We start from the raw sequence: 13,134 nt of genomic DNA, 5'->3' as shown, positions 1-13,134 counted from the left end.
TTAGTCTTACCACTATGAGGGAGACCCCTCTCTCAAAAGATGGCGCACAAGACACTTGCTGTCAAGGTCTGCACCAAGCTCATGTCGAGATCTATGGTTGTAAAAATACCTTGGCAGAAAAAACTAACACTAACTAAACTCACTTATTTTGGCTGGCTCAGTGTAGGCACAGTCTGTTTCAAACCCCACTGATGGCAACAGTGTGATGAATTGCATTCTGCTCAAAGGATTACAAAGATGAGTAGAGGTAAACTGGCCCACTCAGCTTTCACACTTCTACAAACCGGAACTCAACGCAATCATAAAGGTAGAAAAGGAAAAATCAAGAGATAAACCTCCTCCGCCTTTTGAGGTAACATGGGCCAAGGGAAAGCTACACTCTTAAAGGGGGGTGTGACTGTGGACCAGTAGTGGCCCAAACAACAAAGTATCACAGTCTAAAATATAGGGAATATCCAATCAAGTTTCTATAAAAATGTAAACACTTTAATAAAACACACCATCTGCAAGTGGAACTAAAAGAGATCACTATACAAAACCCATCCCATTGGAAATAACAGAAGAGATGTGACAGACTGGAGAAAGTAGCACTCTGAGTGTAGTTCCAGGGGTGATAGGTAAGGTAGTAGCATAAAAAATGCTATTGGGCCTCATTATGAATCTGTCGGTCTAGAAATAAGGATGTTGGTAGCAATGTACCGGCACCCTTTACGGACCAGCACACTATAACTCTACCTGCGGGAGCAAATGAGCCCGGCAGGTCTGACTTGATCTGCCCCGGTAGGCAGGGTTGCCATGGGTTGCCATGGAAGCACAGACACCACTGACAATGGTGCAGTGCTTCTGTGCACCCATTCCTGTGGAGTGGTATGGGGCACCACATTTTCCACCACCCGATATCCCAGGCTGCCAGGACTTGTAATCAGGCCCATTGGGTTGAAAACGGGAGCTATCGTGACCTAACCAGTCTCTAGTGTCCAAGTGGCCCGTGGGGGCAGTTCAGTGTCACAGTACCTAGATTCAGTTTTGGTGGGCTGATGCATCAGACCCAGGTTCGAACGTTGATTCGAGCTGATTAGGCTCAGTTGGGCAGATAGGATTGTGGAGGCTCTGGCAGCAAGCAGACATCGAGCAGGGTCAAATGTGGGTACCCTGTGTGGTCAAATGATGGCGGTTCAATGATGCAGGTCAGGATGCCCCAAGAACATTGCACAGTTGGCAGGTCACGCCAAGTCAGGCTTTAGCTGCTGGGAGAGGTTGAGGAGTGATGATCCAGTGGTTTAATCCAGCAGGCGACAGATCTTAAAGTGGTGATCGAGGGTGCATTGATGTGCAGTCAATGAAAGCATTTCTCAGGCTAGCTGTGCTGAGCCATGGTTGCAAACCCCCGGTTAGAGTTGGCGAGTGACCCTCCAGAGATTCGGCAGGTGACACAATACAGTGTTGAGATGGTTTAGATGCAGGGCAACAGTCTGGCTAATTGGAGGAAATGCAGACATCGGCTCCAGTGCCTTCTCATTGTTCAGGATGCAGGAAGCATGGAGCAACCAGTTTGGTGCAGGAGAAAAGGGAGCTTCGGCTGATCTGGCCCTCTGATTGCTGTGAGGCCTTCACAGAAAATGGAGGACAGGATGCTTCAGTTCAGGGTCTGCTCTTCTGGTACAGGTAATCTTTTGGTGAATGCTTGGTCCTCATCCACAGCACTGATCAATCCCGGTGTTCCCTCAAACTTGTCAGGTGACAGACCTTCCTTCTGTCTTTGACAGATCCTTCTTCACCTGCATCAGAGGGATTTGGACCGTGCAATTGTCCCAAAGGAGTTCCAGGTGAGAATATTCAGGTCATGTCTTCAGCCGAAAAGGATCCTTGAGGAACAAAGGGAATTATGCTGATTGGGTGTGAGAGTCCTTCCTTTAAAGGCACAAGTTCTCAGGTGATTGGTCTAAAACTAGCGTGCTTTAGGAGACCAATCCCAGTTCCTGGCTGGAGTGGACATTGTCCTGAGCATGTGGAGGAGACAGGAAGCGGAAAGAGAGAAAGTGATGAACAAGATGGTGGAAGGCTTCTTCCAGTGTCCAGAGCACTCCTGGCTATCCTCTTCCCACCCTCTTCCCTCTTGATAACAACAAGGACCGTTGGATAAGCAGCAACCTGGTGTGAGGCTACTCCTCCTGAATGGGTGTGCTCCTTTGATATCTGGGCCCAGTACCGCTGCTTGCTTCATGGTTTACTCTGGGGAAAGGCGTTACTGGCCCTCCCAAAGTGAATCAAGGAGGGGCAGGTTCCTGATTCACAGGAGCTGACACAGGAGCAATATCAAATGGGATGCTGTGGCCATGATCACAAGTATTGCCATGCACTATGTCGAAACTCATGGATAGTTTATTCTTAGTGATTGCCCTGCCACCAGCATGGGTTACACATGATCATCATCGTTTGGGTACAGGGGGCATATCTTAAATGTCAACCTTGTGATGCAGTAACTTTGCTATTGTTGCAGCAGTCGATTGGGCATCTTGTGATATGGTATGATATGAGATGGCATTTATAAGCCCCTATACACAAGTGTTTCAAGGGGCGACGAGGCAAGGGAGGGGGAACAAAGGGAGGACAGACAAAGATCATACTAGGCCAGGTGTCATTCAGATCACGCAAGTGCATGTGATGGGGGAAGGGGGAAAAGTGAGGGGGGAGGGGGAAGGGACAGTGCAGTACATGGGAATAGAATAATAACAATAAGTAAAGTAATGCCAAGCAGGTGGCAAGTGCAAAGGTGAGTGCAGACATCAGGTATCAAGTGCTGGTAGTGGGACTGAAGTGGTACAAAAACAGTCGCCAAGTGTGGAGTATGCCAGGCAGGCAGTTCAGGTGTGTGTGACGGGCGGGGGTGGGACCTGGGCCCAGGATCAGAGGGTGACCAGGTAACCAGTGCAGATTCCAAATCAGCCAAGAGGTCAGCAGGGTAGAGGAGGAGAAAAGGCAGAAGCAAAGAGAAGGGTTTTGATGTGCTTCCGGAACCGGAGATGGTTCTCCACAGGTTTCAAGGAGGCAAGGAGGCTGTTCTAGAGGGAGGCCCCAGCCAAAGAAAGAGATCTACCACCAACTCGTTGCTTGGAGAAGTGACTGACCCTGAGGGAGTTGGAGGCGGATGAGTGAAGAGCTTGAGAAGGAAGATATTTAGGAAGAGAGAGTTGAAGGTATTGAGGCCGCAGCCCCCAACAGGCCTTGTGGACAATGTAGAGAACTTGATCCTTGCAGCCACTGGGAGCCATTGCAAAGATTTCAGTCCTGGAGAGATACGATCCCTGTGCTTGAGGCCAAGGACAAGTCTTGCAGTCCTGTTCTCGGTGAGTTGCAGAGGGTGGAGAGTAGAGCAAGGCAGATTTAGAAAGAGGATGTTGCAGTAGTCCAGCCTAGAGAGAACCAGAGCACTGGAGATAGTGAGCTTCTGGGGGAAGGAGAGGAAAGATAGAATACCTCTGAGGAGGTGCAGCTGGTAGTGTGACTTCTTAGAGATGTCAGAGATGTGAGGAGAGAAGGAGAGATGACCCTGAGGTTTTTAGAATCACAGGTTGGAGCAGGAGGAGGGCCAAGAGATGCCGGCCAGAGAGTGACAGGAAAGGAGGGAACGGGTGTGCCGATGAGGAGAATCTCAGTCTTACTGGCATTAAGGCCGAGTTAATTGGTGGCACAACACTCCTGGATAGCAGACAGACAGTGAGAGATGAGAGACAGAGAGGAGGTGGCCGAGTGTAGCCTGAAAATGAGCTGAGTGTCATCCACATAGCACTGAAAGTTAGGACAGAGAGCGGTAATGCGGTGGACAAGAAGTGCCAGGTATAGGTTGAAAAGCTAGGGAGAGAGGTTAAACCCCTGGGTGACACCACAAGTAGAGAAAAAGATAGCGGAGAGGAAGGGCCCGAGTTGTATCTGGGAGGGTTGGTCAGAGACGAAAAAAGTCAGCCACGCCAGGGCCTGACCAGTGATAGCAAGGTTATCATAGAGATAATTGAGCAGGATGGCATGGTTGACAGTGTCAAAGGCAGAAGAGAGATCAAGCAAGATGAGGACACAGGGGGTGTTAGAATCAAGGTTGGAGAGCAGGTCTTCACGGATGTTCAGGAGAGCCGTTTCCATGCTTCTGGCAGCTCTGAAGCCAGACTGATGGTCATGTAGACAGCCAACAGATTCAGTGTGGCAATTACACTGGGAGATGGCCAGTTTTTCAATTAGTTTGCCCAGGAAGGGGGTGATGGAGATTGGGCGATAGTTGGCCCAGCAGGAGGGGTCGGCAGAGGGTTTCTTAAAAAGAGGGTTCACAAGGGAGTGCTTCAGAGGGGATGGGAGGACTCCAGTGGCGAAGGAGTGGTTGCAGAAGTCATCCAGGGCAAGAGCCAGGGAGTCAATGTGGTCCTTGATGTTTTTGGAGGAACAAGGGTCAACCTGTTTTGACAAGACTTTCATAGATCGGAATTGTCTCGAAACTTCGTCAGCTGAGAAAAGGGGAAAGACAGAGAATGAGAGAGGAGAGGTGGCTGTAGAAGGGCCAGAGGAAGTGCAGGGAGTAGAGGGAGGGAGGAGAGAGGTGGAGAGTGATAACAGGATGTACTGAGTTTTAGAGATGAACTGAGAAGCCGGTGCCGTGCAGAGGGCCTGGGAAGGGACATGAGAGGTAGAGACTGTGGTGGGATTGGCCAGTTCCTTGCATATTTTAAAGAGTTCATCCGAGTTGTTAGATGCCACAGAGATGCGGGCTTGGATGAGAGTTCTCTTCTTGGTAAGGACAGAGAGGCGGTATTGCCTTTGGAGCAGGTGGCAGGCCAGTTTGTCAGAGGATGTACTTGAAGCAAGCCATTTCCTCTCGGCCACCCTGCACTTGCGTTTAAGGGTGACGAGGTCAGAGTAGTACCAGGAGTTGAACTTGACTTTGGGCTTCAGGCGGATTCTCATGACAGGTGCAGGAATATCCAGAGTATCAGATATAGCAGAGTGGATAGGGGTAGGAGTCAGCCAAAAGGGGGACAAGGGGGTTATAAAGTGGCAGCGAAAGCCTCAACTGACACGCTCTTCATGGATCGGATGACTGAGAAGGTGGGTGGCAATGATGGTAGTGGCTTGGCCTGAGGGGTAGAGAGAGTGAGATGGGAGGAAAGGAGAAATAGATCACTCCAGGAGAGAGGATTGGTGAGAGGGGCAGAAAGGGGAAGGTCTGAGGAGATCAGAACTTCCAGAGTGTGCCCTGCAGAGTGAGTTGGGCCAGAGGGAAGAATAGAGAGTGAGAGAGAGTCACAGAGGTCATGAATGAGTCCAGAGGGAGGGCAGGGAGCATCCAGGTGGATGCTAACGTCTCCAAGAAGGAGGAGTTGAGAGGTAGAGACCAGGCGTGAGGAGGAGAGGTCCGCCCACTCTGAGAGGAAGAAGGAGATCTGACCGGGTGGCCGATAGATAGTAGCCACAGTAAGGGAATGGCTAGGGGAGAGAGAGCCTGCAGACATTACTTTTGAACATCCTTTGTGCAACGAGCAGAGTGGGTGCTGCAGATCAGGCTGCTAATGCTTTTGGCATGGAGTTGTGACAAAGGGGGATCTGGTTAGCAGATTACCCTTTTGGAGAAGGAATCACCCACATCACTTTATGTACTAATAAAAATCCAAACAGCCAGGGGTTTACCCAAGCTAGATGGCAATTCCATGAACTTAGGAAATGCTGTTCACTGGGTGTGACTTTCATAATATGTACCTGTCTGTGCTGAACTTTCATTTTATGTTAGGGAACTGTGCTTTGTCCTGAGTCTGAAAAGTTACCCCATGCATGTACCATGGTACATGAAGCCCCACTTCGAATCTGTGGAAAATATGCATATGTTTCTAGGGCTCACATTGTATTACAGGGATGTATGTACCCTATGGTGTTGGACTTCTTCCATGATATTTCAAAGGGCAGATTCATCATGCACAGACAGTGGAAATTTCTCTTTATGTATCAATTTAACTTCATAGGTAACCCATCCTCCCTGTTCATTCCTTCTCTTCTTCATTGTGACCCCTTTATTATTAGGATGATGTTTTCTACTTTCTAAGGATCCAGGTCCATTGTGTTCTGCAGGACCATGGTATCCTGGGTGAAACCTAGGAAATGTGGGCAGTAGCAGCTCACAGTCATGTCAGCATCAGAGGTTACTTGCATGCCTGGGGAATGTTGTTCTTTCTGGTTCCAGAACACCTCTTCTGACACATGAAGGGGCCAGAAACCAGACATGAGTACAGACCAGAGGTCCTTTGCTGATTGGGAAATGGCCAGCTGCCTTTGTGGCATTTACCTCTGCTGGGGTGGTGGGTAGGGACATGTCCTGGGGTGCATGCCACATGACCACATTTAGCACCTATCCAAGTATTATGTAAAACATGGCCTGCAAAATGCCATGACGCATGCCCACAATGCAATGCAAAGTGCCTGTGGCTACACAGTGCAGGACCGTCACCAGATTTGTCAATGATGGGAGGCCTTTTCTTAATTTGATCCTGCTCTCTAAGCCTGCATGTGTCCCAAATGAGTAGGTTGACTATAGTCTTTCAGTTCAGGAAGTACAGAGTAGTTAGCATCAGTGAGTGCCCTGGGTAATGGTCTCACCCGGGGAATGAGTGCTCTCCTTACATGAGTCTCCTACACCTTTGACCAGGTTTAATCATGGGGTGCTACTGCTACACACACCTCTGCCATTCAAATAATAGTCTAGAGCTCACAGTTGCCTACTGCTATTGACTTCTTGGTGTTTAGTGTGTTTAGGGCCGTTGTGGCCCTTTGAAAGCCTTTCAGGTCCTTTTGGGTCCACCTGTGGTTTCACCTCGATCACCTAAGCACATTTATCTCCACATAAGAGGTGGAGTTAACAGTTTTGTGTTTTTTGGAGGAATTGCCCGCTGTTTTGGGAAACAATCACCTTTTCTGGTTGTAATCTTCTGGTATTTAACCTTGTAATGCTGTAGATTTAACTTTTACTTTTGGGATGCTAATTCTGTCAAAGCAATTAGCACCAGAGACATTAGCACCGGTTCTTGTTGTTAATTCCTCTGGCACTATTAGCACCAGGGGAATTAACACCTGTTTTCAGTTACCAGTGATCTGGAAGATCAGTAAAAGTGGCAGTAAGTCCATTGCAAACACATTTTTGCCTTACTGCCATACTCTTAATAAAGGCCAGTATTTCCCGCTTCGAGAGGTAGGATCTCCCAAATCTGAATACCGAGAATGCTGCTGGATTTTTCAAAAACCTTTCCAGGTGAAAGATTAAAAAAATATTGAGGCTTAATGCCACTTAATAGAAATACACCAGTCACACATACTAAGGTACAAGTACACTTTATTTTAGCAGTTCAGCTGTCTGGCTCTCAACACCCTGCAATGTGTGCAAGCAGACACTGTGAGATGAGAGAGTGCTGGACATTTCAAAAACATGAATATTTATACAGTTTTATCACAATCCCGGACACAATGGCCAGCCCCTTTTCGTGTAACACATTTACCTAGGGTACATAGACTTTCCACATAATTAATAAATGTTTAAACATCCTTGAATAGCTGGTTGTTTTCTGTTAAACACTTCATATGTTTTTCAAAAATTGAATGCAAAGGTAACAGTCCTATTTCATATACTTATATTTGTCTACCATTTGTTCTTAAGTTTAAAGTCAGCTTAGTTTCAAGAAGCGAAAACAAAGTTTCTGCAAAAGCACATGTTCAGCTATTCATCATTCTGTATCGCTATTTGAACAGGGAAGACACTGTTGGTACAGATGGCATCTACATTTTTGATTAGCATGGCTCTTGTTTAGCTCCAAGGTTTCATTAGTGCAGGACAAACCATCCACTTCAGAAGCTTCAGCATGTACAAAGTTAATTTTGCTCTGCTGGAGCCGAAAACACAAATTCTAACATGGGACAGAAAACAGGAGTTAATCAAAATGGCAGATAACTTAAAATGGCGGTGTAGTCAGCCTATTCCAGGTTCATTCAAATGCGATTTACAATGTGATGTGAACGTGCTTAGGCCAACGCTTACTATCAGGCTGTATTCATGCAAAATATACTTTTACACAGGAAGCGAAGAGACATGCAGTGAAAAATACCACATGGTGCAGGATTTCAAATGCATGGATAATCAGTTCTTGACATGGAAGAGAACACATTTATCGAGTGGAGATTTAATTTCAAAATAAATACTCCCGGGGAGACTTTATTCCAGAATGAAGTCTGCTGCGGGAGACATTCTTATGGGAAATGCTTCTCTATGACACCAGCACCAAGCATACCTCTCTTTTCCTTCTCCTTGTGGCAGTGCAGGATCCTCACACAGCCTGTGACTAATCAGATTCTGCTCTGCAGAAGTACATGGATGTGTAGTGGCTACTCAGCCCTCACACTGTTGAAAAGCAGGAGCAAACACAATCATAAAGGCAAAACAGGCACAGTTAAGAGATATAACTCCTCTGCCTTTTGTGGTAAACTCGGCAGAGGGAAAGCTATGCTCTTAAGAGGGGTGTGTATGTGAGGAGGAAGTGACCCAAACAGCAAAGCATAACAGTCGGAAATAAAGGGAATGTCCGATCAAGATTTTATAAAAATAGATATACTTTAATAAAACACATAATTTGCGAAATATCTAAATAGAAAAAACACTACACAAAACCCACCCCAGAGGAAAGAACAGAGAATAAGCAAAAACAGCATAAAGCAGCACTCTGTAATGATTCAGTGGTATGAGGCCAGTAAAAAAACACTGTTTTCTTTAAAAAGGACGTATTTCTTGGATGCAAAAAGGGAATTAGTGACCTAACCAGTCTCTAGGGCCCAGGACTCGACCACTGGGATGGGTAATAGTGAAAAGTACCCCTTTGAGGTTCTTGGTGATTCTGCAGTGTTGAACCAGACTTCGTGGTGCTGCATAAGCAATTTGCAGATCGGGAGAGTACAAAAGGCAGTACCTCAGGGTCTTGATGGGCTGAATGTGTTGACTAGTTCTTGAAAACACAGCTTCATGCAGATAAACAGTGAAAATACTAGTATCCTAGTTGTCTTGGCTCTCAGGGTGCTGTGAACCAGAATTGAGGGGCTCAGGGACAAGATGAGCCCCTTTCTCATGCTCCCAAACTCAGGGGAGGATAGCACACCACGGCAGGGGTCCTTCAACACAGTGAGGTCTTGGGTACCATTGTGGCTGGCAAAGAGACATGTATTGTTTCAGCAGCAGTTCACCCCCATTGGTGCAAGGGGATGGCTAGGGACAGAGCTTCCCTCTTCCTTGGACTCTTCCTCTCCACCTCACTGCAAGAGTGTTAAGCATTTCAATCAGGCAACGCACACCTTGGTCTCGGCCCAGTATGCAGCGCACGACTGAAATGCTCAAGTTGTAGATTAGATTCAATATTGAGATGATACACCATTCATATCACACCCCCTTTTCAAATACCCCAGGTCACAATGGACCATGAACCAGGCTGGTTGGTTAAATATAATATTTATTTATTTATTTGAAAATTAAAAGAAATCATACAATTTTTAATATGGGGCAGCAATCACCAATGGGGTCATAAGAACAATAGGAATGTAGGCAATGCACTTAGTTAACCTTCTATTGACACATCTACAAAACACCACGGAATAGGGCACTTTTTGAGTTTAGGTAAGATAGCACTTGAGTTAGAATTTCCCCTTGCAATGTTCCCTCAACCCACAAATAATTCTAAATGGATACTTCTAAATGGATAAACAGAATCAGCAGGTAATCATGAATGAAAAACAAGAAACAGAATTGAAATCTGACCTTCCCTCCCCAAACAAGAGAGAAAAACGGATTTTAAACCATGGCAATGCTAAAAATGACACTCGGAAATGGATGAATAAATCAATGAATATGTGCATAACCTTAAAACAAAATACAGTTCTTCACTAAAGCAACCATGTAGAAGTACAAACAATCACAAGCAATGCATAACCAACAGCGTACAGTTCGAAAATGAGTGGCAGGTTTTAAAACATGTTTGCAGCAAATGACACGTTGGAAAATTAGCAAACTTGTGCAATTCCCATCTGAAATTACCAAAACGGTTTTTAATAAAAATGGGTGAAATATTATAGATCGCAGTGTGTTTTTTGTGTTGTGGTGTAGCTATAGATCATAGGTACAATATGGAAGTGAAATTAGGTCTCTAGCAAAAATTGGGTGAGTTATGCTAGATAGTGTGAGGTTCGTTTTTTAGGAAAATAGAGCACTGAAAACCATAAAAGCAGCTTTAAAGTGGATTGCAAACTTGACTTAAACTGGATTTAATGACTAAGGAAAAGAGAATGCCACCAGTGAATCTCCACAGTTACGTGGCCATTGTAACCCTTCACGTGGTGTACCCCATTTCTGTTAGTGAAAATTAATTAATTTAATTTATTTAATTAAAATCACTAATGGCTTATGTTCTATGCAAAACGAAAATTAAGAAGAAATCGGCGTTGACACTAGGAATCAGAGGCAGGTTTTAAAGAATAATTCTGACAATATTACAAGTTATCAAGATAAGGACAGGATGACTTAGAGAGGGTAACTAAGGACAAGATAGGGCATGGTATACCATGAATTTCTATGGGTTCCTATTGATACTCACAGTGCATTTTAGTTTAGGGTTTTTGGACAGTCAATTTTCTGGTCACCACATAGATCTGGTCTAACACAGGACAGCCGGACAAAATCAGTGGGACAGCATCAGCTGGGCAGGGAACGGTTACCGGGCAGCACTTCTGGAATGGCTATTCTGGTCACTGGATAAGATGGGTCATCAGGGTAGCAGGATAGCAGCAGCATGCAGTGAGTGGCGGCAAGCAAAGCTGGATCAGGATTCCAAAGGTACCACCGTTTTCCCCTTGTTAATGGGAAATTGATGGGTTTTTAATATTGTAGGCCTTGCTGGAGCAGGATCAGCAATGCTTGGCCTTGTATTTGGGATCTGGAGTCTGGATAGATGAAACAGGAACAGGACACCTGTGTAGGAAAACCAGTAACAGTGTGTGTGGGTGTATGTCTAGGGTCTTGCCAGGGACCCTTATTTATAGTGTAAAATGACATCATCAAAGTATAGGCTGGGCAGGGTTAACCACGCACGTCCATAAACTACTTGGATTGGGCTGGGGTGGTAGTCTCCGCTTTGCTCTCAACTGGTTGGTTTCTAAGGGAATGATGTCAGGTTTATGAGGTGAGTTTTACAATGTCCAGAAACTCCCACATTTACTTTACTGAAAATCTGATTTTGTCAAAAACATACATTTATACACTTGCAATCTCTTGGCAAATTATACACCCAGGTTACATGTTATGTGCAGCACAGATCAGTTCAATCCTCCAGTCTGTGTGACCTTGTTTCACCTTTCTAATACATTTTGGTAATTTTACACATGAAATATTTGGTCTACAATTCCACAATTTTATACACAGATGTGAAATATCCCCAGGGATGTATGTACAAAATGTTATGTTTGCAACATTAATACTTTCCTTGGAATCTGTGATATTTTGTAATTTCTGTTGCCCGTGCGACAATGAGTTCTACCAAGTTTTAAAAGAAAGCCCATAAAATTAGATTTGAAACGGCAAACGTTTTACATTTTCATTAATTCTTGCTGCAGAGATAAAAAGTATTTAAAGTTTCTTTATGAAATAGTCTTTGGCATCAAAAGGCAGTCCATTGTTACTACATCCTTTTTTCTTATTCCTCCAGTTGCAAGCAACTGCCATTTCCTTTCAAGGCAAGGGGGGTTCCCCATTTTAATTGATGGTTTTATTGCCCCTTACACTTGACAGGTTAGTAGTGTCCCAGGACTTCTATTGTATTGTCCCAGCTGGAGCACAGACGAATCTCTGACGAGCGTGTGACCTTTCATTGTCCTAGCCCATTAATTTCAAGCTGGCAATTTTCACTTACTTGTCCTGGATTTATGGTGTGTCTCCCTTCCTTGGGGAAGTTTCATGGCAGGCCATGTGTTTTAAACACTTTAATTTGTTAGTTTGGTTCTGAATTAAAACAAACCTGTGGAATAAAAAATAGCCTATGTGTGAATTATCACCAGCCACAAACTCTTCACATTGCTAAGTAAGCAGGCTTTCATCAACAATGTATTCGAAACACGCCAATTTTTCTCCACTCAGCAAAGCCCATTTTTCCACATGTGTTAAAACTGCTAGCATTTCATTCTTTAAATTCGGTTTTGCAGCTCCTTCAGCTGCCCACACTTGCTTTGCTGCTGTAGTCATTTCCTTGAATGCAGGAGTTTTATCTAAAGCATAGCTACATTTACCCTTGACCTGGCTCAGAGAGTTCAAGTCTCTTTGAACTGCTGAGCCTGGATACATTTTGGCAAGAAATAAACATGTGTTCCCATGCGGGTGACAGTAAAGTTGCTTACTGATCTCTCTCAGAGCTAGTTTGACTGGACCTGTCACTCAGGAATCATGCCTGGTTTTGATGAAGCACAGTGAAATATCCTGGGTATGATAGGGCCTTTTTACTCACAGTGGTTTCAAAATGAACAGATGGAATTGGCATAAAAGCAGGGTGAAAATGTTTCATTTTGAAGGGGATGTTTGGCTTTTGCAGCAATGGCAGGCTTTCCTTTTCACTTGATTCCATTTATAGGTTTCAGAACACACTGGCATACTTTTTCAGGGTGTCCCCTTGTTCCATTTTGCCTGAAGTGTGCTAGGAAAGGTGGTGCAGCAATTTTTTTGTTGCTGCCAAAACACAGTTTTGAGGTCCTGGTGCGCACAGGAGCCAGCGCAGCCAGGTTGCTGTTTCTTGCGCAAATGCAGCTTAGTGATGTGGGGCAATATCTTTGAGTGGGTCAATATATCCCACACACCCCCCGACTTCTCATGGGCTTCAAGGTCGAGGGGGAGTCAGCAAGTGGGATTTCTACATGGGCCACAGCAAGATCAGGCAGGTATGAGTGCCTCTTCCATCAGAGAACGGTGCATCCTGCTCCTCCTGTTGTCTTTGGTCGGAACGTGGAACAACACCTCCTCACTTTCCATGGGATCTTCCTTTCATAGTGTGGAGTGACACTTCCGGATCTCCTTTGGTTTCTCCCTTCAAGGTT

The sequence above is a fragment of the Ambystoma mexicanum genome, chromosome 7q (assembly GCF_040938575.1).
Source record: "Ambystoma mexicanum isolate Mex_15411 chromosome 7q, UKY_AmexF1_1, whole genome shotgun sequence".
NCBI classification, from domain to species: domain Eukaryota; kingdom Metazoa; phylum Chordata; class Amphibia; order Caudata; family Ambystomatidae; genus Ambystoma; species Ambystoma mexicanum.
The sequence above is the reverse complement of the archived record's forward strand: the minus strand, read 5'-3'. Positions refer to the sequence as shown.